Source organism: Halichoeres trimaculatus, unplaced genomic scaffold, assembly GCF_033239565.1.
Source record: "Halichoeres trimaculatus isolate MK-OKI-2021-1 unplaced genomic scaffold, fHalTri1.1 fHalTri1_scaffold_4, whole genome shotgun sequence".
NCBI classification, from domain to species: domain Eukaryota; kingdom Metazoa; phylum Chordata; class Actinopteri; order Labriformes; family Labridae; genus Halichoeres; species Halichoeres trimaculatus.
The window spans coordinates 38,996,853-39,023,394 of record NW_027437182.1 but is presented as its reverse complement, the minus strand read 5'-3'; the positions used below and the strand labels follow the sequence as shown (position 1 = coordinate 39,023,394).

The 26,542-nt window shown below is 43.2% G+C and overlaps 2 long non-coding RNA genes across 2 annotated transcripts; both read left to right on the top strand.

Moving 5' to 3' along the window:
- Positions 1–7,465: 7,465 nt before the first annotated feature.
- Positions 7,466–8,527, top strand: LOC141789696 (uncharacterized). The gene is made up of 4 exons (XR_012598227.1): positions 7,466–7,509; positions 7,883–8,068; positions 8,166–8,317; positions 8,483–8,527. It is a non-coding gene; the product is annotated as an uncharacterized LOC141789696 (long non-coding RNA).
- A 3,123-nt stretch (positions 8,528–11,650) lies between these two features.
- On the top strand, positions 11,651–14,446 carry LOC141788556 (uncharacterized). Its single transcript, XR_012598148.1, has 4 exons — positions 11,651–11,739; positions 11,826–11,887; positions 12,646–12,759; positions 14,282–14,446. It is a non-coding gene; the product is annotated as an uncharacterized LOC141788556 (long non-coding RNA).
- The last annotated feature ends 12,096 nt before the right edge of the window (positions 14,447–26,542 follow it).

The window sequence follows — 26,542 nt, the reverse complement described above, 5'->3', positions numbered from 1 at the left end:
ACCTCGAATACAGAAATGTGTACTTCTATGCTGCTACAAAAGCACAATTAAGATCACGCCACACATTGATCTTTCTTACACACTCGTTTCACTTTAAGGCAGGTCAGGTAAACATCAACTTGTTTTGCTCTCAAGCAGCTCCATGTTCAGGCTTGCCAGGGAGGAGGTCGCTGACAACTAATGCTCTCCCGAACTGTTTTAAGTAAACAATCTAATTAACATTTGGTTATTATTAATATATCCCATTTTCAGTCTTACATATCGTCCCCCCTTACAAAAGAAGCGTCCCTGCTTCGCAGTAGCTGAACTAGAACTCCTAGCCACCAATACAACATACATACAAATGAAGGCAATAAACAAGAACAAGAAACAATGTCAACAACAGCATGTTTTTGTTTTTTTGTTTTTTTGGACAACAGTTGCTTGTTTTGAATTCTCACTGTTAGTAGTAAATATCGAATAATCAATCAGCAGGAACAAGTAGCAATTTACTCATCAGTTCTGTAACGCGCTGGGAGACGCACACAACGTCCAGACTTCGTTCTCAGTTCAGTAGAACGCTGGGCAACAGATGACTGATCACTGGGGACTTGTGTTGCAATGCTGCCCTTTTGTGGCGATTCAGCCATAGCTGTATGTGAGGAGGGAAGAGCAGCAGACTGGGCTGCAGCTGGATCCACAGGGCTACAAGTGGGTGGGCCCAAGTAGAGATAGGGCCTGCACCCTGAAAGTGCAGTGAGCAGTGGAGGACCAGGGCCTTGCTCCAGCGGTGTCAGCCCTGACGGGGAGGGGGAACTTTTGTCAGCTGACCAGGCAGATCGATAAGGTTTCAGACGGTTGTAGTGAATGACCTTGGGCTTAGCTCTGGGATTTCGCAGGTCTAACAGTTCATAGTCAACTCCCATGTCACTCCTGCCAAAGCGTTGAAGCACTTTAAAGGGACCAGCCCACTTAGGTGACAGCTTTTGTCTAGCAAGGGCTGGCAGATCAACCCACACTAAGTCACCTGGCTCATAGGCTGTGTGTTTCATGCGCCGATCATAGTAGTGTTTTTGTTGAGCACCGGCTGTTTCAATGTGATGAGCAACAGAGTGAAAGGCACTGCAAAGTCTCTTCAGGACAGAACTGGCATATTCACTTGGAGTACCCGGGGTGGCAAGCGACACTCTAGGGGCGTCGCCAAGAAGGAGATCAGCAGGCAGACTGGCTTCCCTACCATGTGCAAGGAAGAAAGGAGTGTGTTTGGTGGAGGAGTGAATCCTTGTGTTGTATGCAAATTCCACCTGTCTCAGGTGATCATCCCATTCACCTCCTCTGGTGTAGAGACATTTTGCCAACTGGTCCTTTATGGTCCTGTTTGCTCTTTCAACCATGCCATCTGACATAGCATGATAAGGAGATGTCCTTGTTTTGTGTATTCCCAGCCTGGAACACAGTTCTTTGACAAGATCTGAGTCGAACTGCCGACCTTGGTCAGTGTGCAAGCTGTGAGGCACACCATGCCTGCTGATGTAGTCTTCAAACAAACATTTAGCCACAGTAGTTGCTCGTTGGTCAGGGAGTGAATAAAGGTTAAGATACTTTGTGAAATAGTCCATCACAACAAGTACATACCGATTTCCCCGGCGTGTGAGTGGCAGTTCAGTCAGGTCTGCTGCTATTTTCTCGAAAGGCTTGGATGTGACTATATTTTGCATCAGGCTTGCTGTTTTGGTATGGGTGCTCTCCTAGCTTCACAGGCAGTGCATTCAGAACACCACTGGTTTATGTCGCGTGCCATATGCGGCCAGTAGCATCTGACTTGAGCACTTAGTAATGTCTTTTGAGCACTGAAATGACCAGAAAGTGAATATCCGTGCAAAGTTTGAAACACTTCTTTCTGCAAGCTACTGGGGACTACAGTCTGCAAAACAGTGTCACCTGGTGGAGGTCTGATTCTGCGAAATAAAAGACCATCAACAAAGATGAGTTTAGGGAACTCTCTCCAGTACTGTCTCATTTCAGGCGAACCTCCTTTAACATGGGAGAATGGTGGTCTATTGCCAGTCTGTACCCAGTTTATTATTATTTGCAGGTCAGGATCAGCTTGTTGAGCTTGGGTGATGTGCTGTCTGTCCATGTTCAAAAGTGAAGTGTTCACAGTGGCTGCTGCAGTGTGTGGTGAAGCTGGCTGCACTTGTGATATGAAGTCGACAGCGGGTGCAGGAGAGGATGTGGTCTGTGAGCAGGCTGCTGATTTTGAAACTGAATCGCACGTGGATGACTCTGAGTCCGTCTGAGTGTGAGTGGAAACACATTTCACGTGGTCAGTTGAAACCACAGGGTTGGCATCCTCAGCCAGGAGAGGACGGCGAGACATGGAATCAGTGTTAGCATGCTTTCTCCCTTGTCTGTATTCAATAGTCCAGTCATAGGGATCAATCTCCAGAGCCCACCTGGCCCAGCGACCTGTTGGATCACCATCCAGGGACATCTTTCTCAGGGACAGAAGGGGTTTGTGGTCTGTAATGATGCGAAAAGTGTGGCCTGCCACATACTGACGAAAATGGCGGATGGACCATATGATAGCCCACAGTTCCCTATCATATGTAGGCCAATGTCTCTCTGTTTTTGACAAAACACGACTGCCATAGGCAATCACATTTTCCATGCCCTCTGCATTAACTTGTGACAAAACACACCCAATGGCTGTGTTGGATGCATCTGTGAAGAGCAGAAACTCACGTGAAAAATCTGGGTAGGAAAGGATAGGTGTGTTGCACAGGGCTTGGCGGAGTTTGTCAAATGCCATCTGTTCAATTTCAGTCCAAAAGAATGCTTTTCCTTTCAGAGTGAGAGCATGCAGGGGCTCTGACATCTTTGCAAACTGGTAAATGAAACGTCGATAGTATGAGCCTAGTCCAAGAAAGGCTCTGACTTCAGTGGGTTTTTAGGTGTTGGCCAGTCTCTCACTTTTTCAATGTTTTTGGGGTCAGGTTTCAGTCCTTCAGGGGAGACAACATGTCCCAAGAATGAGACTTCCTGTTGTGCAAAGCTGCATTTAGAGGGTTTGAGTTTTAGGTTGGCAGCTCTGAGACGGTCGAACACCTCTCTTAAATGCTGAAGGTGGAGAGAAAAAGTGGGGCTGTACACGATAATGTCATCAAGGTACACTAGACATGTTTTCCAAGAGAGACCATGTAAGATCAGTTGCATGAGATGTTGAAAAGTGGGAGGGGCATTAACCAAACCCATGGGCATTACACAGAACTGGTAAAGTCCTCTGCCGGTGGTGAAAGCTGTCTTTGCTTTATCCTGTTCCTCGAGTTGTACTTGCCAGTATCCTGAAGACAGATCCATCGTACTGAACACAGCTCTGAGTGCATCCAAGGTGTCGTCTGTTCTGGGTAGAGGGTGAGCATCCTTAACAGTGACAGCATTTAAGCCTCTGTAATCGACACAAAACCGCCATGTGCCATCTTTTTTTCTGACCATCACTACTGGTGCGGACCAGGGGCTGTGACTGACTTCAACTAGCCCCTTTTCCAACATTTCATCCACATGTGACTGAATCAATGTTTGCATTTTTGGGGAAGTGCGGTATGCACCTTTTCTGACAGGCGGTGCATTGTTTGTGTGGATTTTGTGCCTAATAATGTCTGTCTTGCCAAAATCTGTGCTGTTCTTGCTAAACACATCCTGGTAACATGCTAACAAGTCCTGTAGCTCTGACCTCTCAGATGTTGTTAGATCTCCACACTGTACATCAAACGGCAGTTTAGATGGTTGTTTGTGGTCAGGTGGCGTGCTTGAAGGGCTGGTAGACACATTACAGACACTATCTGACTCATGAATTACTTCAGTGTCAGACACTGTGGTAAACTGACCGAGCTGCATGCCTGAATGAAGCGCAACAGGTCCATGCGTAGGGTGAATGATACGTGCAACAGTACAACCATTTTCAGCAGTGGAAAGTGTGCGTGCAACTGCAATACCTTCTATCTCCAGCTGTCTGGGCTCAAGACAACCGCTGTAGCTGGTTGGTATGCTGGCATTAACAACAGGGGGAATCAGAGCAACTTTACAGATTAACTCACAGCATGGGGGAACAGTAATGCTCTCAGTTATTTGGGCTGTGCAGCTAGCAGGTGCCAGTTCAGTTTTTCGAAGCAAGGGTAAAACATCATCACCAATATAGCACAGTCCCTTCCCCATGTCTAAAATCACACCATGAGGAGTGTGAAAGTCACAGCCTAATACGAAGCCTTGGCTGACATTCCTGATGACCCGTACTTCATGTTGCAATGTTTGTGATCCAAGTTTAAAGGTGATGTCTATCATGCCTAATGTGTCCAAACTCTCCCCAGTCACAGCTTCAGACATAATAAACTTCTTCTTTATAGGCCTTTTTGCTAAAGAAGGGATTGACTGTTTGGTGTCCTCACTAATAAATGAAATAGTGGCACCGGAGTCAAGCATGCTGTGCATGTTTCTGCCCTCAACAATACCATCTACAAAAGAGGTGAAGTCTGTATTTGTAGTGGTTTCTGTGTTCTCAGTATCAGCTGTCATGTCTATGCGATATAGAGGTCAGTGATGCACTGTTGTTGGCCACTGTTTCAGCAATACAGGCATTTGGGGCTTCAGGATAAGTAGCTGATGGGCACCCCACATCACCAGCTAACGGGCGTTTCCCTGATGAAATTTGCCATGCTCTTTATAGCCAGTCTTAGTGGGGTATGGTTGGCCTTCTTCCTCCTCTTGTCGAAATGACACATGCTTAGGACGAGGACTTGGGCTTCGGCGGTGAGAATCATAGTAGGGCCGGTGAGGCGAGGTGTGTCTCCCTCTCCTTTCATCATGAGGGTTAAAGGCATGGTCTGAGTAGTATTTATCCCCATAGGTCTGCCTGTACCTGTCGGTCTCTCTGGGCGTATAGTGTCGATCATGAGAGGTCATATGGGGGGAATAACGCTCAGGTGAGGAACGGTGAGAGTATGAATATCTGGTGGGCGACTGTCCATAGCCAGATCTCCATGCATGTCTCTGTCCATCTGGGCTCCTCCCATAAGGTGAAAGGGACCTGGGAGAACGTGTAGGCACATACCTGTCATGGGTCTGCCCACTGCCTCGCTCATCCAGTTTCAGTTTGAGGGCATCAAGATCATTACTTAAGTTTTTCACAGTGGTAGTGAGGGTTTGTACTGCTTTTCTGAGCTCAGTGTCATTCTCACGTACATAGTTAACAGTCTGTATGGGGCCATTATCTCTGAAAACATTAGCTGAGGATACAGGCATTACCAGCCGGGCTGCCTGACGTGCCCGCTCAGCTTGGGAGGCAACATCAAAAGCTTCAGTGAAATTTTTCACTCCTCTTTCATGACACTTTATTTGTAGCTCTTGATCCAGGCCAGCAATGAAGCGAGACATTTTCATGTATTCTGTTGCTTTGTGCTCAAAGTCAGGAAAGGCTTCTTTAACAAGCCGACATACATCTGCAGCATAGACTTCCATAGAATAGAATAGAATAGAAAATACTTTATTTATCCCCGAGGGGAAATTCAGGTTCATTAGGCAGTCTATGACGGGCATTGGGGAACGTTTGAAATGATGCAATGACATCCTTTTGGCCAAAAGCTGCCTGCAGATGTTTCTTTGTTTCAGTATATGAGCTCTGGGTTTCAGGAGGTAAGTTATCCCACACAATGAACAGTTCAGGTGGTAGCCTCGTCGGTAGCTCAGCTGCTAACACTGTGGACAGATCCACATCACTGTCCTTGTAGCGTGCTTCTTGAATGACCTCGTAGCGGCGAGCCCACAGCTGAAAGGACTCACGGCCATCGTTGAGGAAGGGTGGCGGTCAAGGAATGCCCCGCGGTGCTCCCTGCGCGCGGCTGAACTGCGGTGTAGCTGGCGCTGAAGCTCCGAGCGAGCTCGTACTGGCTGACTGCTGCACCCCAGTAGGAAGTTCCTCGTCAGACATGATGGCTCTTCTTCCTTATTCTGTTGTTTTTCTTAGCTCCCAGGATGAGATAGGTGACCGAAACACGGTTTCTAAACTCTTTCAAGCTAACAAAACAATAAAACGTGGACAAAAAGGCGGGCTGACCTCACTGAACTGACGGTTAAGCTAAGCTAGCGGCTAGCATGGCTAACTTTAGCATCTGGCGTCGAAGACTTACAAAGTTGAGCAGAATCCTTAAAGACGATCTTCCACAGCAAAAACATCCCACCGCTGCCACCAGTGTAAGCGACGTGGGTGTGTGTGAAGGAATAAATCAGTCCAACACAGATTCAGAACGTTCTCATAGACTTTTAGTGAGCTCCGACGCCAAGCACCGTCCATACATCTCTCCCACTCTACTTCTTCTCCCCTTCCTTAAAGTGGACATGAAACACACCATACTTGCATGCACACATAGCTGAAAATTAATTAGTAGAGAGTCTAAAATAAAAAAACGCTGAAAAAAATCAGCCGTTTAATAGAAAACTCGAGTCTAATAATGTATTTACGACACACGCACAGCGCCATCTTGATTTTACGACAGTTATGACGTCACCGGTTGTGCAGGAATAGTTCGCGACGCTTGCGATCCAGACCACTTGAGAGCGAAGATGTTCGGAGGACGAGTTTGAGATCGACATGGTGGAGGTTTATCCTACCAACCCAATGGCTTATGCCTTTGAGCCGGTGAGAAAGAAGCCTTTAAAAGCTTTTCCAGCGGAAGAGGCAGCACCTGGAGAGCATGCGCCCGGCGAGGACAGGGCAGGAAATACGGCCTGGTGCCTCTGCGGTCGCTGCTCTCCAATGCTGTCCGCCATGGAGTCAGTTTGTTGCCGTGAGGCTAACATCGACAACGTGGTCGGCGGTTTTGAGTGCGTGACTCTGTCCCAGACTTACCGCATGGTTTGCCGTGAGAGGGACGTGTTGGAGGTAGCAATGCTCTCCCTCCGTGAAGTCCGGGCGGAGACACTGGTACGACCTATTGACAGCAGGTAAGCTTTCTGCTTGTGTTACTGCGGCCTTCCTCCTCCCTGTCTGCAGATTTTCGTAGTTGAGAAATGTATTGACAGTATGTATATGCAACATCCAGTTTAAGACTGTTTGAAGGAAAAGTATTTAATTTGAACATGTGCAAGGCTTTGACTGGAGGGCTATGTCATGTGTTGTAAGTGAAACGTATTTTTTGTAGTTTCAAGTCAAACTAAAGTGCTGCATATTGACTTGATATTCTTAGCTGAGTGCATTTTCTAATAAGGGCTATGCTGTAAAGTTAAGACACGTGTGTTTGTGACATTTCATAACTTATAAGGTAACTTTTCTAAGATATCAATATGGTGAACAATTGTTTTTTTTTTCTCAGACTGTTCAGGTTAACTGCTTACAGGCAGTTTAGCCTTTGGGCCAGAGGCTACCTTGGGCGGAGGAACAGAGTCCCCATTCCTGCCTGTGTGGTCACCTCCATCAGGGCTGAGTTCCCCTTCCCAGAGTACCACGGCTTTGAATACTGGGAAGACGACCATTACTAAGTAAGTCTTCACTAGGGATGTAACGATATGAAAATTTTGTATCACGGTTATTGTGACCAGAATTATCACAGTTATCATTATTATCACGGTATTGTTGCGGTGTGCTCAAAATGTTCAAAAAGTACTTTTATGGGTTGTTTGGAAATTTGAATACATTTGTACATTCTCATAGCATTAGATGGTAGGTGTTTCTTATTCATTTCACTGGAACAGCAAACGGAGGCAGCACTACGACTGGAAGACAAACATGTAACTGTGGCCAGTAATGCTGCAAACATATTTTTCTTCAACAAATGAAATGAGGGAAAAAAGTGAAAAACTATTTACAGTAATTATGTTCAACTTGTCGCTCTTGTGTTTCGGTTGTGTCTAGGATATCTGGCCCATGGCCTAAAAGCGACTCAGCTGTTTGGCCACAGACTGAGCCTTTTCAGGTCTCGCTACACCTTTGTGCTCGGCCAGAGTGGGCGATTTCTCAGTGTTGTGCTGGAGGAGTGCTGCACGGATGGACACAGCCTCAGCCCTACTCAAAACACTCTGCACAATGTCCTGTCGAAAGGTGAAGTCCTTTTCCACCCTTCTTGGTGTCACCACGTAGCCTCCTGCACTTTTGGACAACTGGTGTTTGAACTGATGTTTGCCCTCTTTTGTTTTAGCTCCAGCTCTTTTTACATTGAGGTTATGATCCAGTGCAGCTACCCTCAGCCTGGCCTCAAAACTCTCCCTGTGGAACTTCTTCCGCTTGGTGGCATATTTTGTGTACAGGGAGTGTACACTCTCAAGCTGCCCTGCTCAGACAGATGAAATGGTATGAAAATGATATTTCAGGATAATTGTTCACAAAATTGTCATTTTGCATGATTTAAAAATATTCCCTAAGAACTGGTCATGTTTTATTCCTACCTGTATGAATGCCTTTTGTAGTTTTCTCCAGCTTTTTCAAAAGTCCCTTATCTAAAACTATTTTCTGCAGCTCCTCAAAGGCAGCAGAGCTGGGCTGGAGCCAGGGTCGCAGACTTTCCTCTTCAGGAGTGTAAGGACGATGCTCACATCGGGTCATTGTCTCTCCACATGTCCAACTGTGGACATTAGTGATGTGGTTAAGGATGGATGTCCACTTCTCCTTCAACCTGGCTGCATCCCCTCCACAGGTACTTGAGCAATACCACAGATGGTTGGTTATCATCTTGCTCCACTCATGTAGCTCCTCTTTGTGTGTTAAAAGTATTCTTTTTTTCAGATTTTTGACAATGTGCTACAGGTCAAACTCATGATGTGTTTGCTTGTATTCTTCTCGCAGGACTTTCTGGACAGATGGGTGGCAGTCTGTAACGATGGCAGAGATCTGTACGCCATACTCTTCCATCTTCTTGAGACACCTCTGCAGACCTTCGACCTCCAGCCAGTAACTGTTTTTGACCTCTGTCACCTTGACTGTCTCCTGTGCCACCACTAGGTCAGATTTTGTGTCCAGAAGGGAGTAGGCGCCAAATGTTGCGCTGTGGCCAGGGCTGTCGTACCGGCAGTCTCCAGACACCACAAGTGGCTCGTCACATGCTGCAGCCAGCACAGCCTCATTGTGAGTGGTCCACATGTCATTGATTGCAGGAATGACATAAGCCCTTTGAATGTTGAACCATTCCCTTTTTGTCACTGTTTGAAGATGGAAAGCTTTGCATATATCCAGAAATGAGGTGCCCTCATTTCCAGTGGCAAAGGTAGCTGCTGGTATGGAGAGGTTACACTCCATCACTCCTCTGACCAGACCCTGAGAGTTGAAGGTGTAGCTGTGGCCATCAATGCACTCAGTTTTGATCTGCAAGCCAAATCCATGTTTTTTTAAACTTGGTGACTGAACAAGACACTTGCCACAACCCTCAAAGTGACACACATGGGAGAGCTTTAGAACCTCTCCGTGAGACATAATGCTCATTTCCTCAGGTGAGACTTGGTCTTCCACATCACTCACACTCTCATCACTTGTGCTTTCTCCATCACTCAGTCTGAAGTCTTCATCTTCTAAACAGTCTTCTAATGTCTCCTCCATGTTGTCCCACTCAGATCCCTCCTGCTCTTCATCACCCAACAGAACCTCAGTTGATGATGGCAGTCTGACTGACACTGGTCTGCTGTATTGATGATCATGTGTGATGATATTTTTATAGAAGATGTCATCAGTCACTGTACCTGTGTTGCAGTACTTAGTGGTAGGTACCATTTCATCTGTCTGAGTGCTCACACTGACCCTTCCATTCACAGCATCTGGTTGCTGCTCTTCCTCCTCGGCACTGATCACCTCGCTCTCCCTTTCTGTCATGCTGCTGCTTCGAAGCTGTGCGACCATTTCCCTGGCCTATTAAAATGAAGATACAATTTCTGAGCATTGCCTTTACTGTGTCACTCCCCTCTCCTCTCCCTCATGTAGATGTAATGCAACATGCTGAGTGGACCTGAAGATCAGCTATCACAAAGCAAATTAATAGACTGGATCACCATCTCCAGCCTGATTTGGCGTTAATCAATTTTGGAGTTATACATTTCTCTTATTTATTTATGTATATTTGTTTGTGAAATAAAGTTGAATCCAATAAAAATGTAAAGAGTTATTTGTTATTCATATAGAGGCTATTTAAGATGCCACATGTGTTACTGGTGACAGTTTGAAGTGGTAATGGGGTCATAAATTAAGCATGAAAAATGTACATGAAATGAACTTAAGGATTTCTGCAAGTACACTGTTTCTATCTTTGTATAGGTTTCAGTATTGTATTACAGTAAACAGTATTGTATACTCAGTTTGACAAGTGATAAAAGGAAAAAATGTCATAATTGGCATAATGAATCTAGATTGTGCTACAGCACCAAACAGCTGAATCCATCAGTTTGTCCAATAATGTAAGGTGAGAGATTAAAAAAAAAAAAAAAAATTAAATCAATTAACTGATTTTACGACAGGAGATGGGCTGAATACATATGGGAACGACTGGGAAGTTGTGAGGTGTATGTTCGTGCTTGTGTAACTGCCAACCATTGCAACACTGAACTGCTGCTGCACCCTTATGTCAGGGGGGAGGCGATCGGATGACTATTGCAGGGACATACAGGGGATAATAATGAGTTTGTATCCTGTCATAGTTGAACTGATGACCATCTTTCCTCAGAGTAGTTACCTCTCTCTGCTGGGCACGCCGGTGTGCTCTTTCCCTACGGCGCACAATTGGCTCAGGACGTGTGGACCGGGAGGGCCGATCCGTCGACCCGGCACTATAGTGAGAAAAGTCAAATAGAGAGGGGACAGCTTCGGGGTCCAGTCTGTTCGTGAGGCGAGTTGCCAGTGCTCCTGTGACATCAAAATACCTCTCCACCAGGTAATCTCCCGGGGTAAAGTGCTCGCTGCACACCCTAGCGTACATGCTAACCGGTGGATCCCGATGCTTCATAGCAGCAAGCCAACGTCAGAGAATCGGCGGCCTTTTGAGCGGCAAATGGTGAAAATGTACCTTTTTTTTGTCTTTTATATTATAATATTGATTCGCGCATCCTGGGGCAAAACAAAAAACACCTCCTCTGACACGTGAGCTTGATTTTTTCTCTTGATTTTCCATTTTTATAACTTAATAAGATCGAGTATTCTAATAGACAAATGGTAATAACGCCGTCTACACAACCAGTGACGTCATACGAGGTGGAACTGCTTTACGGCTCCCCGCAGTGGTGCTAAAGTAGAACTTTAGTCACAGTTTTTTACAATTGTATAACATTTTAAAAGTCATCAATGATATGATTTGTTACGTTTAGAAGCTTTCTTTAAAATAATATCAGCTTGTGTCAGTGTTTCATGTCCACTTTAACCATCAGCAGTGCCCCCTAGGCGCAATACCTCTTACCAGCATATAAACATTACTGTAAACTGATAATTGTAAATAACAGTGCAGCAATAACCAGTTAACAAACTAAAGTTATGTCTACATCAGAAATCATTATATACATGTCTTTAGAACTGTTTTAAGTAAACAATCTAATTAACATTTGGTTATTATTAACATATCCCATTTTCAGTCTTACACTAGCGTTGGGGTCTCATTGAAGGTACGCCTGCTCATTTGATTCTTTCCATTCAGTTTCCGGGGCACTGTGTTTACACCGGTTTCGCTCCGTTACAGTAGCGAGTTGTGGCAGGGATCTGGGCTGCCTTGTGGGGTCGGTTTGGCCGCCGTATGTTTCCTGCAGGTAAGGCTTCGGGTTGTCTGCTTTTCACCATTCAGCTGGCGGTCTGGTGAGGGAATTAATCAATGTTCTCTCCTGGCCGTCACTAGTGGGTCTGGGCTTGTGTGTCTTCCTCCTCCGCTGCCCGACGCGTCTACGTCGCCTCCCTCCGGTAGGAAAAGTCACAAATAATAATTTGCCACTTTGCGTATGGTCATGAGAATCTTTGATTGTGTTGAGTTTATAACTTCATTTTATTATTTTTCAGTGTGTGGCCTTATCTGCCGGGCTTCCTGAGCCCACACTGCTGTTTTGGCTCTCTCTCTATTGTTATCTCTCCATCACTCTTTGGCTGCAGTAGTCTGGCTCTCGCTCGGCACGGCCTGTAGGCTCCAGACACTGCTTTTGCTGGGTTCGGCTCTTTGCTGTTTCTGGGCTTGGCCTTCTGCGGTCCCTGGGCTGCAGCAACCGATTTTTTTCCAGAGCCGGCTGCAAGCTACATTATAGCCTACTAGGCCCCGCCGGCGTGGGCCACGAATTAGCGGCCTGTTTTAATACGCAGGCGCTTTTCTTTTTTTCTTTTTTTCTCTTTCGTTCATTGCATTAGTATTCAGTTTGCCTTTTGTTATAATTGCCTTATTGTCTCTAAATTGTTTTCTTCTTTTTCTTGACTTAGTTGAAGTTTCATTTGACTACAATTTGCCTTATTTGTTGCCAAATATTTTTCATTTTGGTTGATTTCTGTTTAGTTATAGTTAGTTTGATTTGGATGGGTGGTTTTGTTTATTAATTATATTGTTTCTATTCTGATAATTTATTCCATTTGGGTTCTTTTGGTGTGGGTGTGTGTGTGTTTCATATTTTGTTATTGTGGTATGAGGGTTGCCTTTGTTGCTTTGTTTTAATCATGTTTTCCTTTTCTGTTGACAGGGCCCTGGAGCGGCAGCGGTTCCCTGGTGGTGGTCCATTTGTTCACTTTTGGTTTGCTGTGTCAAGGGTGCTGTGTAGTTGGATCCTTCCCCTTTTTTTGTTACCGCTGTCGTGGTAAGCCCCCAGTCCTGTGCTAATCGTTTTTCTTGAGCAGGCCCCTCATACCACTCCTTTTCTTTATTTAGTCTGCAAGTTTTAGTAAAATGTTTAATAAAGTACTTTTATAATTTGAAACTCATGTCTCCTCGTCCTGTGGATTTAATTTGAACTGTGTGCCTTTTTGTATTGGGTTATTCTTAAGTTTGATATCCTGGGATGTAAGTCCCTAGGTGGCCCTGGGTTTCTTTTAGACATTAGACACCTTGCCACAATAGCAAGCTAATGCTCTTCTGTTTGTTGCTTTTTTCTAGGCTTGTCACGATACTGGATTTCTAACTTCTATATTTTGAAAAATATTGATTTTCGATACTACGTAACCACAGGGATTTTCAGTGCAAAAAACTTCTCTTTTTATTTAATGAACAATACAGAACACATTTACTTAGCTGCAACTGAAACAACAAAAAACAATGCAATTTTACTGAGGTAGGGCACTTATTTAAAAGCCTCTGATATTTGTTAAACATTCACAAGTAACTTAAATGCAATTGAAAATAAAGATATGTACTGTGGACTTATTCAAACTAAGGCCTCAGAGTCAGACTATTTAAAGGCATTTTAAAGCAATTGAAAATAAATACAGTGCAATTGTACTGATTTATTTGTTTTATTTACTCATTTATGTCTGTACTACTTTTATGTACAGCACTCTGTTTCAACTGAGGTTGTTTTAAAGTGCTTTATAAATAAAGTTGAGTTGAGTTGAGGTAGGGCACTTATTTAGAGGCCTCTGATATTTGTCAAACATTCAAAAGTCACTTAACTGTATTTAGAGGTACCATACTGACTATGTCACTTTGTAGTATAATTATACATTTTTTTTTAAGTTGTATCGATCAAAAGAAAAAAATGCGTCATGAAGACGAAAACAGCAGATAGGCTATGAGTCACACTGGACCATAAGTTTCATTTATTTAGAATGATTTGGTTTGTTTACAGTAATTCCAGATTGAAATTTTTACATATAACTGTGAAAAATGTTTGTTAGGAGGGTTAAATATTGTTCCTACAGCTCCTTGTATCTCAGTGATCAGTTTATCTTCTCTACATGCGGTGACGAATCACAGTGATCAGTGTGACGAATGATGGCCTCCACTTTCTTCTGTGTATACCATTCCACCACAGCCTCCAGTGAGTCCAAACTGGATCCAACCACAGAGCTAGCTCTCTTCACCAGTTTTTCCAGTCGCCTCTTGTCCTTCTGCTTTAAACCATTTCACCAGCAGACTGCACCATAAAACAAAACACTCGCTACCACAGACTGATAAAACATCTGCAGCAGCTTTCCACAGACATCAATTGATCTGAGCTTCCTTCCTGAGAAAGAGAGATGGCTCTGCCCCTTCTTAAAGAATAGAGTAGAATAGAATAGAATAGAATAGAAAATACTTTATTAATCCCCAAGGGGAAATTCAGGAGTCACAGCAGCAATTAAGAAAACAATTTTGTCCAATTCAGCCAGTCTCCATCTCCACAGGGTCCAGTACCAGTGGCGCAAAAAGGGAGAAGGGTCTGTCTGCGGCTTGCAAGACGGAGGTGTGTCGTGTAGTGGGCGTGTCGTGTAGTGACGTATTGACTACGCCCACTACATAAGACGGAAATCACGGAAAACCACGCGAGACACTGTTAAAAGTTTATAAAAAGGAAGACGAAAAATAAGGATGAGCCATGGTAAGATTATCATTATTATTATGTAAAAAATTAAAATGACGTATTTCTTTGTGTACTGCAACATTTAATAACTTTAATCTTCTTTTTGACAGTGAATTGAAAATGATGGAAAAAACCCTGGTGCAGCACCTATTGGAGGAGGCAGCATTTAAACTAAAAAGTTTCCAGCTGAAAATAGAAAGAGCCTTCTCTTCTGAGGGTTTTCCCAGCTGTTTATAATACAAAATAAAGATTGGGAAGCATTTTTATTATTTGGATAGCAACATTCAAGTTTTACATTTCACAGAGCCATTGCACAAATAAATGGGAAAAAATGTTACAAGCTTCACTAATAACATTGAGAGCTTCATCCCTCCATCCAGAAATTGCCTGGATGCATGCGCTCTCCTCCAGCTTCCTCCCACGGTTCCACACAATAATAAACTCATAATCTCACAATAATCAACACATATTACAATTATAAATAGGCTACTTAATATCACAAAGACACATTATATAGCCTATCAAGATGATAGTACTGTGACGGGCCAGGAACAGCTTAAGCTCCATATTATGAATTTATTCTCATAATTATCTTATCTAGAGAAATCGATTTTACACACACACACACACACACACATTTAGAATAGAATAGAAAATACTTTATTTATCCCCGAGGGGAAATTCAGGAGTCACCGCAGTTTTGAAGAAAACAAAAGTAAGAAACAGTATAGAAAGTGCAAAAATGTCCATGAGAAATAAGATGACGACATCCCGTCCACCACTCGTCCACCACTCTCCAGCCCAGCCAGCCTCCACCTCCACAGGGTCCAGGACTGAGCCTCCCCAGCAGTCTGTTCAGTCTCTAGCTCCTGGATCCTGTCTGCTCACAGCAGGCGAAGCTCCTCCGATGTGTCGTGGCGTCCGATGTCTGCTCCGTCAGCCACGTCCGTGAACAGCACGATGCCGCTGGGTTAGCACAGCTAGCTCATCCATCCCCCGGAGCGAGATCCAACGTTCCCAACAACGATGGATGGAAGGACGGGTCCACGTCGTCACCTCCCAGCTCACATCCGAGAACCAGCACGTCATCCTCACCTCCTCCTCCTCCTCAGCTCGAGGGAAATCATCAAGCCCTACACTAGTTAGCATTGACATGCTACAGGCTGCTAACAGCTAATTTCGCATGTAAACAATGCAGCCATGGTTACATGTAGGATCTCCAGACAAACACAGGAGAAAAGTAGTAAAAAATACCGCCGAAGCCACAAAAAGTTTGGTGTCCGTGACCGACAATGAACCATACAAAGTGATGATCCACTCCAAATACAAAGATTACGAAAAAGAGATGAAAAAATTACAAGAAACGGACAGACGAGAGAGCTGCTGCAACAGGCAGACAGGATCCAGGAGACAGAGACTGAACAGACTGCTGGGGAGACTCAGTCCTGGACCCTGTGGAGGTGGAGACTGGCTGGGCTGGAGAGTGGTGGACGGGATGTCGTCATCTAATTTCTTATGGACTTTTTTTGCACTTTCTATACTCTTTCATACTTTTGTTTTCTTCAAAACTGCGGTGACTCCTGAATTTCCCCTCGGGGATAAATAAAGTATTTTCTATTCTATTCTATTCTCTATAGCTCTGCAGAGGCACGTCAGCACATCACTGATTAGCGCCCCTCCGCTCCTTCAACCCCTCCATTCCGCCCCGTTCCTGCACGCGTGTGTGGGGGGGGGACAGGACAGGCGTAAGCGTTTTCCTTATGTAGGCAGTCAAAGATGGACAGACAGAGAAATGTGTGTGTTACGGTAAACAGCTGTTTGATCAGCTGATGCACGTACCCGCAAATGTGCCCTGTGACGTTCGGCAGCGGGCCAAACCCCATTCAAAAACTAGTGGGTTTTTTTTATTAAGACTTTGTAGACCACATCCCCCTCCGTCTACACCAGGTGGCCACAATATATATATATTTTTAGACAATTCAGCACTATTTCTGCCTGTCAAATCATCTGACCAAAGCCAGTTTATTTGCGCGGCTCATCAGCTGGCCAGGCACGCGTCACTCTGATGCGTCTACTCAAGGATCTCGAGTCACAGGACGCGTGCTTTGTTTTCAGCTCATACTTATTTTAATATACCCATTCCACAGAAAATATGTTACAGAGAGCAGGGTAAACATGTCCAAGACATAAAAACAGAATACACCGAAATCCAGCTAGCCTTTGGTGTAAAATGTTGATTTTTTTTTTTTTAAATGTACATTTTTGTTTGAAAAATGCTGATATCACATCATAGATCATAATTAAAAAACAAACATCTAGTGTGACTTGAAGCCTAAAAAAAAGTATTTAAATGTATATAGGCATGTAAAAATATTTTTTAAAAACATCGAAAATGGACCTTACCTATTCCAAAATCCATACACACATACATACATAAATTTACATTTATATATATATGTCATGTGTGTCTGCATACCCCCCAGAAAGTACGTAGCTGCGCTCCTGTTCAGGACTGAGCTTCTCCAGCAGTCTGTTCAGTTTCTGTCTCCTGGATCCTGTCTGCCCACAGCAGGTGAAGCTCTGTCAGCCACATCCATGAAAAGCACGAGGCCACTCTGCCCTCCAGCAGCCCCTCTGCCGCTTGGCTAGCACAGCTAGCTCCCACATTCCTAACAACGATGGATGGAAGGACAGGTCCACCTCCCAGTTCATACCTGGGAACCAGCACACCGTCCTCACCTCACCTGTAAACAATGCAGCCATGGATACATGTAAGATCTCCTGACAAACACAGGAGAAAAGTAGTAAAAAAATCACTGTAGACACTAAAAGTTTGGTGTCCATGACAAACAAATGAGCCATACAAAGTAATGATCCACTCCAAATACAAAGATTACGAAAAAGAGACAAAAAAAATTACAAGAAACGGGCACAGAAGACAGAGCTACTGCAACAGGCAACTACTTGGGCAGCGCCCAGCAACGGAAAAAATTAATAAATAAAAAAGAGTGCATCTGTATTGAGGGACCACTTGTTGTCCAGATGTACACCAAGATATTTGTAGGTTGGCACTACCTCCATGGATATTACCCCCTGGATATTAACTGGCTGATGGCAGAGCCCAGACCTTCAGAAATCAACAATCAACAAAAATTCCTTTGTTTTTGAGGTGTTCAGTAGGAGACAATTTCTATGACTCCAGTCACAGAAAGCTTTTATCAGATCCGTGTATTCAGATTCCTGTCCATTTTGGATACATGCCACAATAGCAGTGTTATCAGAGTATTTTTGGATGTGACAGGACTCAGAGTTGTATTTGAAGTCTGCAGTATAAAGTGTGAATAGAAATGGAGCCAGAACAGTTCCTTGTGGAGCCCCCATGCTGCTCATGACCGTCCCAGAGACACAGTTCCCCAACCTGGCAAACTGAGGTCTATCTGTGAGATAGTCTGTGATCCAGGGATCCAAGGGATAGGTTTACTCCTTTGTCTTTGAGCTTATCTCTCAGTATCATGGGCTGGATGGTGTTAAATGCACTTGAAAAATCAAAGAAAATAAGTCTTACATAGGTGCCAGATTCTTCGAGATAGCACAGGGCACAGTGGAGCATGTAAATAACTGCATCATCTACTCCAATATGATTTCTATTTCCAAACTGCAGAGGTTCTAGTGTGTCTTTAACCTCAAGTCTCAACAGACGTAAAGCAGCCTCTCAAAGGTTTTCATAACATGTGAGGTGAGGGCAACTGGTCAGTAGTCGTTAAGTTCTGCTGGGCATTTGAGTTTTGGTACCGGTACAATACAAGAAATTTTCCACAGAGCTGGGACCTGACCCAACTGTAGACTCAGGTTGAAGATCCTCTGAAGGGGTTCACACAATTGGGCAGCGCAGTCCTTAAGCAGTCTTGGACACACACCATCTGGACCAGCAGCCTTCCCTGAGCACAGTCTTCCTAACTCTAACCTCACTCCTAAAGCTGTGACAGACGGTGACGGTGGAAGAGGCACAGGTGTAAGAGAGGATGTAGCAGGAGTGGTGGAGACACACAGATGTGAAGAAGGAGCAGCAGTAGAAGAGGAAGTGGTCGCTGTGTCAAACTTGTTGAAGAGCTGGTTGAATTCATTAGCACGTTCAACATCACCCACAATTGGCTGCCTTGTGTCACAGGGTGTGTGGGTTTGGAGGTGTGGCTGAAGGTGTGACTGTTCTCTTTTTCTGTACAAAGGTTTTCTCTCCCTTCCCCTGGGGGCACAATCAGTAGCTGATGAGAAACGCCTGTTGCGGTGGCACTAGAGGCTCTTCAGGGGTGTGTTGTGTGTAATAGAGAGACGCGTGTGAGTGAACACAGGGTGCCGGGGAAGCGGTCTGCTACAGTGGAGTGATTAAGACCACGAGATACAAGCAGGAGACACAAAAGGAGCGGTCTGGATAGGGATGGGTACCGAATTAGGTACTTTTATAGGTACCGACCGAATTCTGTCAAAAGTACCGAGTATCGATTCATGTAAAACCAAAAGGTACCATGTTAAGGTACCTATATGCATCTTTGTGACTGTGAGGGACTGGAAGAGTAGGTGATTTTCCATGCTGGACATGAACACAGCATTGCAAGGTTATTTACTAAAGATAAAATTTGTTAAATTGATTTTTTTTAATATTTCATTATTAAACAAATTGATAATTTTTACCGCATAAACACAAAAAAGTACCAAAACTTGGTACCGTTGAGTACTGGTACCGATTGCCAGGTACCGGGCATCGGTACCGTATCGTTTCAAATGTGAAAGGTACCCATCCCTAGGTCTGGAGCCGTAAAGTGACGTGACGGGAACCACAAGGTGCACGGGTGCAGGAGACGGGAAAGGAGCAGTCGGCAGCTGTACAGCGGCATGGCAGGAACCACGACAAAGCACGAGACGTCAACTGAGGGGACAGCGGGACCGGTAACTTGGAGTAAAGGTGCTTCAGCATCAGTTCAGACGCGGAGAGGGAAGCGTTGTGAGACACGCGGAGAGGTGGAAGTACGCTTCACCTCTCCTGCCAGTTAAGTACCTCTCCTAAACTCTCCTGTTTCCTGACAACTTTTATACAGAGTCACTAAATGGATTTGTTTTTATCAGAGTCAAAAGCCTGGGTTTCCTCGTTTTAAAAATCGAGTGTTGTGCTGTTTGTGGTTCTATTGGTTTTATAGTTTTGTTTTACTGGGGACCTGTGGCCGACAACTCTGGATTTTGAACCTACAGCAATTCTAAAAGTGACTTGTTCTTGCACCCAGACCCTGCCTTCTGCCACCTTCTTTGGACAGAGTCACTCCCTACCTGTGAAGGAGTCTGGACTGTCTGCTGGCTTAAGAAGAGGGAATAAGACTGTCACAAAGGATAAACTTTAATTTGTTTTACCATAGAGACTGATTTTCTTTTAACAAATCGTACATTATTGCATCTTTTAAACGAGTCTGGCTTCTATGTGGACAGTGTGCTCCCCAAGAGGATAAATTGTTAAAAATTATAGCTTTACCCCATTACACTTGTCTTTGTGTTATAACCAGAGATGTTACTGATTCCTCTTCACACCTCGCAAATGTTATTTTGTAATTTTCTCTCAATGTTCTTTTTATATTTCACCTTAGCCTTCCTTAATCTCCTCTTTAGCACTTTTTGCAACAGTTTGAGCCATTCTTTGTCGCCATCTCTAAAGGCTTCCTTTTTCTGATTGAGGATATCCTTGATGTCACTTGTGATCCAGGGTTTGTTATTGGAGAAACGGAGTACAGTCTTTGATGGTATGATATTGTCTTTACAGAAGTTGATGTATTCAGTAAAACAATCAACCTGTTTATCAATATCTATACTGTTCTCATCTGTTTCTAACAATACATTCCAGTCTGTGCACTCAAAGCAGTCTCTCAGAGCCTCACTAGCTTCAGTTGTCCATTTTATAACTGTTACAGTAGTTGCATGCTGCCTCAATACGCAGGGTCTGTAACAAGACTGAAGTAAAACCAGATTGTGATCTGACCTGCCAAGTGGTGGTAATGCAGTGGCACTGTATGCATCTTTGACATTGGCATATAGAAGATCAAGTGTTCTATTCACTCTGGTTGGGCAATTAACAAACTGTTTAAATCCAGTGAGATAAGAGGAGAGGCTAACATGATTAAAGTCTCCAGATATTCATCACATATGCTGGAGATCTTTCCTCAGAAATTGGGCAGAAAAAAGGTTTAATCTGTGGTATCACTAACATTGACTTACTAAACCCAAATAAACACGAGCTACAAGGAGAAACCAGGTGCAGCGGTTCCATAAACATATTTAAGAAAAAAAAAAAAAAAAAAAAAAAAAAATGTCAAAATGACCTTCAACGGATATGAAAATGATAATAGCTAAGTGTGTATCATCCAAAATTGTCAAGACTGAAGAATGCTGAAACGTAAATATGTGGGTTTGTTTGGTCTGTAAGACAGCAGGAAGGTCAAAATGTTCCAAAACAATGATAGTGAATGAAGTGATGTTGTAAGACAAGTGATGGACAGTAACGATCAAATATGGACACTAAAAGACAATCAAGAATTATGTCATACATCTGTAAATGGAATCAAAATTCATAATAATCTGATGATATGTGAAAAGAGGAGACTAAATATTGAGGGAATGGGGACGGGACTAGATAAGCTCTGCTTCTCCCGTCTTCCCTTTCGGACATGTACAATGTGATCCATTGAAAATGTGTGATATTGTATAAGTGTGCTGACATGACCGAAATAAATCAAATCATCATCATCATCATCATATTATTATGAGAGCCTCAGGGTGTTGAGTCTGCAGCCTGGCAACAGTTTCTTGGATAACATCACATGGAACTTCAGCGGTTACTTTGGGTGGAATGTACGCAAGGATTGTTATTATATAACTGAATTGAGGTAATATGGCCTCATACCAACTGCCAACAGTTCAATGTCCGGACAACACATCTTCACTTTGACTGTAGTATGATCAGGATTACACCAACTCTGATTAATGAATAAAGCCAGTCCTCCTACTTTTAACTTGCCACTAGCTTTAGTGTCTCTGTCCAGACGTATCAGCGTGAAGCCAGGTATATCCACATAGGAATCAGAGATGTTTTGATTCAACCAGGTCTCAGTAAAGCAAATGAGACTGCACTCATGGTATACATTCTGGGTCTTCACCAGTATCTCCAGTTCATCCTTTTTGTTGGGCAGAGAGTTGACATTCCCCATGATGACTGATGGAAGAAAGGGCTTACAGCTCCATCTTCTGGGACATCCTCGGAAAGGCTTCTTTATCTCAGCAGGAATAGAGTGATATCCTCCAGATTTGCTCCATCGTAATGCAAGAAGCTCCTCTCTTGAACAAACTCCCCTTCCAACAGACATATCCATGAGTTGTTGTCAAAAAAAAAGTCCATTATTGAGCAGAAATAAGCAAAAAAAAAACAAAAAAAAACAATAAAAGATCAAAATATAGCAAAAAAAGCAGCGTAATAACAGAGAGCTGCCAAACTTTGCTGCTACCGCTAGAAGCGCATCATTCGAATAGTGTAATAATAATTATAATAATAATAATAATATATAATATATAATATAATTAATAATTATAATTGTTTTAATAATTATGCCTAAACAGCCAACCTAAACTCTCTCTCACACACACATACAGCCAACCCATACACACACACGTGCGCGCGCGCACATTCTCACTAACACACACACACACACACACACACACACACACACACACACACACACACACACACACACACACACAGAAACACACACACACACACACACACACACACACACACACACACACACACACAAACAAACAAGTACTTAAACAAGTCCTCATGTACTTATTGGGGGTTACAGCTTTGCAACCAGCCACTCTCCCACATGTCTCTTGACATGTAAGTGAATGTTTGTGACATACTGTTTTGGGGCTAGAATAGTAAAGATATGAAAATGTGCGCGCGAAGCGCCCTTTTTGTGCAAGAGGTAATTTGACACCTGTTCAACCAGAAATAAGAAATGTTAAGAAGTGTTTCGCATCGTCAGTCCACTTTTTAAAAAAAATACATGTTGTGTATTACCTGATTTCTGTCTCCTCCACTTTATTTCTCTGCCCTATTGAGTCCATGGCAAATTACATGCAAATGGATTATTCTGCAGCATCTTCGGTGACTTTTAGTGACCTTGGGGACAGCCAATAGTGACTTTCCTTACTAGGGAGTTGGTATGTTGAATAGGGCAACGTTCACTCAGCTTTAATGATGTTTGAAATGGGAAACAGTCTCATTCTTTCAGGTATTTCATGACTATACGAGATATAATTGACAGGATTCTGGTGAAGAAGACTCAATCGCGCGACTTCCAAACAAAAAAACTTTAATTGAATTGTCAAGGTCCAAAAAACACAAATTCACAGCTTAGCTGGTAAAACTTTTAATGAACTAGACAGCATGATTCTTAGACGATCATTACAAGACATGACGATCTGGCACAGGACAGGGGAAAGACACAGACAAAAATACACGAGGTAAAGGGGCACAGGTGAGAACAATTAGGGGCAGGGATGACAATCACAATGGCGGGAAAACACCAGGGCAGGAAAATGACTAACATAGAACCAGACCAGGTAAACATAAGACAAAACTGATGAAACAAAAGATCAACTTAACGTATAAGAGGAGACATGACAATAATTGATTAAAATAATAGGTCAATAATGGATTATTTGGGTATATGGTAATCTGGGGTGTTAGACACAACAACAATGTACACCAAATAGAACCGAAAACCGTGATTACAAAACCGTGATAAGAACCAAACTGTGGATTTTGTGAGCAGTTCCATTCCTACTCCATCACACACTTCAGTTAGAGCATCCTGTCTCTTATGGAGCTCCTTAGTGCGATGTAGTATGTGCTAGAATTTTCAGTTTTCAAACCAAAAGCAATTCAATGATACTTGTTCATAGTAAACTGCATTGACTGCATCATTTAATCTTAAATTGCAAATTTTTACAAGACCACATCTCTAACAGACATAAAAAATTATGAGTGCTTAGCATTGTGTTGAAGAGATACAGTGTAGTTTATAGTGGATGTGAGAGATTTGGTGTTTGTGAACGATAACCATGTGTAAATGATAAAGCATTCATTAACAGAAGTCAGTGCTTCAGTGTAAGGGCCCCCAAATGAAATGTGCTCAGGGCCTCATAACCAGCTGTCTGTAGCTTGTGTTTCATGTCTTGTGATGATGTCTGTAGCAGAAACTAACAGGCATAAAATCCACTCTTTGTAAGTTTGGTAGAAGAGGCACAGAGATTTTTGGAAGACATTTCATGTGTTTTTTGTCTTCTTACAGGGATGTATTTAAAATATCAACCTCCTGTTTCCGTTCAGACATCTAGCTGCATGTAATTGTTTATTTCGTCCACTAGATGTCACAGTAGTGCCATGTAACATCGCTGGAGGAGCAGAGCTATAAGGGAGATTTCAAAAGAGAATTCATGTGTTTTACTGTCTTCTTACAGAGAATAAATGCCGGAGGAACAGTGAATATGTCAGCTCCTTCCATGTGCCAATCATCACAGACTTTCAAAACATTTTATTTCTCCCATTCATCCCTTGTAGCAAGTGTTTGCAAGTTAAATTTCCTAGGAGGAACTAAAAAGGGAAGTTCTTCAGAGGCTTCTGATCAAACTTTCTCAAGTCACAAAAAATTGCCCCTTGATGTGGACTTTTTCCACCATTTCAACCAGGAGATGCAACTTGTTAGAACATTATCCAGCCAGGATGAGATGCCAGAGAATATCACCCATGCTTTTCCTGAGCTGTTAGCGCTGTACAAAGTCTGATCAGTGAGACCAAGGAGTTGAAAATGCTGACATAGCATGATGCATGTTCACCATTAGGGGGTGTGGCAGGGGCAGTTTCCTGTCAGGAAAGGAAACACAATCAAATCTATTTATGCATTTATATATGTTTTTCAGTAAAAAAAAATAAAATGAAAAAAAAAATCATCTACAGTAATAAATAAATGCACCGTGAGAATTTGAAGTTAATTGTACTTTTCTCTAATAGAATAGAACGTCTGTGGCGAGATGTCAGGATGGCTGTAACAAATGTGCACTATGAGACTCTTCACAGCCTTGAAGATGAAGGTCTTCGAGATCCCTCTGATAGCATCAACCTCTTCTGTGTCCAGCATGTTTTCCTTCCACATCTGCAAAGGGATCTTGATGTCTTCAGGGTGGGTTGGGATAATCACTCCCTAAGAACAGAACAACTGAGGACAGTGGGACTCCTCCAGAATCCCACATAGATAGATAGATAGATAGATAGATAGATAGATAGATAGATAGATAGATAGATAGATAGATAGATAGATAGATAGATAGATAGATAAAATACTTAATTCATCCCTGAAGGGAAATTTATGTAGTTTGGGCTCATCTTTCAAAGATTAAAGAATTAAAGACTCTGACGGCTGCAAGGAGGAACGATCTTCTGTATCTCTCAGTCCTGCAGCGCAGAGAGGTGGGTCGTCCACTGCTGCTGTTTCTCTGGTCAAGGATGATGTGAAGAGGGTGAAGTGGGCACATATACACCGAATTTGGCACAGGTACAATTTTCAGGAGCACCTTGTACTGTGTGTTGTAGTTCGGAGTAGCATTGCAGCATTATATCTAAAAAAAAGAGAATGTCATTAAAAAAAATAGATTTTTTTGGTCACTCATTTCTAAATTGTAAATCTATTTATGGCATAGACTCATTACACATAGAGTGAAAATTTTGAAGCATTTTTTAAAGTTAATTATTAAATTGATTACAGTGAAAAAAAAAAAACATTTGACTGAACATTTTTTGTGTTTTTGGTGGTAGTAGGGGGTCGGGGGCTGCATTACCTCCTAAGCCCCTACTTGTTATAAATGTTCATAATGTAACATGTTCCTGCACCATGAGCTAAATGGCTTACCATTGTTGCCCAGCCAAGCCCATCTCCACTTATTTTTTACTAATAATGCATTTTTAATAATGCATTTTATTTGTACTTAACATTTTCGCAATCTCAAAGTGCTACAGAGTAAGACACAATTAAAAACAATTGAGACACCTTAAAAATCCTTTCCAAAAATAGATTCTAGGAGTTAAGATGGAGAACCTAGTACTGCCAACTAGCCAAATGCTTTTTTAAAGAGATGAGTTTTAAGATTTCTTTTGAAATCTTCTGTAGACTGTGGGGCCCTCAGGTGGTCAGGGAGGGATTTGTCAATTACTGACACTTTGGTGCCCTCCTCTAACAGCAGTGTGTCCATGTTTGCAAAACCAAAAAAAAAAATTGAAGCAGACTAATGATGCAAACAGAAGTGGCTTAGCATAGGCTTACGCCCTGTAAAATAGGGCCTTACAGACTATTTCATCTCAGCCTCTCTTCATTACTGCTGCCGATTATTGCTAAACTGCTCCAACCTGCTAGAACAGAGGTCGGCAAACTTTTGTATGGAAAGAGCCATTTTGCCCTCTAGTCCACCGTGGAGAAGTCGAGTGGAGCCGCAGGTGCAGCGGTGATTCGAGTAAACTTCAGGGGGGCGGGGGCGGGGTGAGTGAGCCAACATCAGAGAAGGGGTATTTATGCACCCGCCGATCTTTGCAGCGTAACGGCTATGTGGGTGCTGCAAAGAACCGGCACCCACAGGCTTGTACCGTACCCCACTGATAATAAAAAATGAAGACAACGTGGTGCTTCCCACGCTACATCACTGGCATGGAGCGACACTGAGCTAAAGAGCCGCATCCCGCTCCAGAACCGCAGAACCAGCAAGAAGTAGGTGGCTCCGGAGTTTAGACAGTAAATTAGGTCACTCTTTGTAATACTAATGGAGGCATTAAAGTCCCTTAATAGCACCAAAAAAAAAAACAAAAAAACAGTGACAGCAACTTGCCCCCCCCCCCCCCCCCCCCCCCCCCACACACACACACACACACACACACACACACACGTTCTCCGCACAGTTGACAGAAATCCGTCGCAGCGACTGAGAACTTTAATCCACCTTA